The following is a 936-nucleotide window of genomic DNA, read 5'->3' as shown; positions in this document are numbered from 1 at the left end:
CTTGGAAGGCAGATATCCTAACCATTAGACTAGCGGTGCATATCACTTATATAGTGATTGAGTATTCCTGTGATACTTGTAGAGGGACATCTGAATCTCTTCTCGGACGTACCGTCGTCAACCATCCCGCGGCCAAGAGTCTGATTAGGCCTTAAACGCGTACCTGAGATCGCAAACTGCTACTATATCTCTCACATGGTAGGCCGCATTCTATCTCGATTGATAACTCCAACTGGTAAGGTTCTCATCGCATACTACAGCTAGCTCGGCACAAGCTGCACAACTTTTTCGTGACATCGAAGTTCCTGCTTGAAAGCACATTTTGAAACCGCATGCGGCGCCTCGTGAATTTGGGCTGTTGGTTTATCTCCGCAACGCGTTCTGAGGTACCGGGCGGTCATTCATCATTCCTGCAAGGAGTTCTGCTCTAGGTGAAGAGCTCTGTTCTATGCACGGACAACGCTTTATTAACGTTGTTTTTCCCCTGAACTGATACGGTTGGGCCAATCGCACGGAATGGTACGAAAACACCGACTCTGTTTAGTGGAAATTTTTCGGTAAGACTGATCTATGCAGTCGATAAGCTGCACCTCTCAGTTTAATAACCATCTCGAGTATATTGTGATGAATAGCAGCTCCTTGTTTCGATCAAGGGACCTTTGGGTTATGAGCCCAACACGCTATCCACTGCGCCAAGCTGCTCATGCGTACAAACTCCTGTATCGCCCTGACGTTCTGAGCATAACTGTTCCACGATAGCCTAAGGACCCTTCTCTCGTTGATACGAACTGCACCGACCGAAAACCGAACCCGGACCATCTGCTTGGAAGGCAGATATCCTAACCATTAGACTAACGGTGCATATCATTTACGTAGTGATTGAGTATTCCTGTGATACTTGTAGAGGGACATCTGAATCTCTTCTCGGACGTACCG

General features: G+C 47.3%; 2 non-coding genes across 2 annotated transcripts; both read right to left on the bottom strand.

The window, feature by feature from the left end:
• Nucleotides 1-629: 629 nt before the first annotated feature.
• On the bottom strand, nt 630-702 carry Pmar_PMAR027330. Its single transcript has one exon. It is a non-coding gene; the product is annotated as a tRNA-Met (tRNA).
• An 87-nt stretch (nt 703-789) lies between these two features.
• On the bottom strand, nt 790-861 carry Pmar_PMAR027329. The gene has a single exon. It is a non-coding gene; the product is annotated as a tRNA-Gly (tRNA).
• Nucleotides 862-936: the final 75 nt, after the last annotated feature.

This window comes from Perkinsus marinus (assembly GCF_000006405.1).
Source record: "Perkinsus marinus ATCC 50983 genomic scaffold scf_1104296967860, whole genome shotgun sequence".
Taxonomy (NCBI): Eukaryota; Perkinsozoa; order Perkinsida; family Perkinsidae; genus Perkinsus; species Perkinsus marinus.
This window is presented reverse-complemented; position numbering and strand designations above follow the sequence as displayed.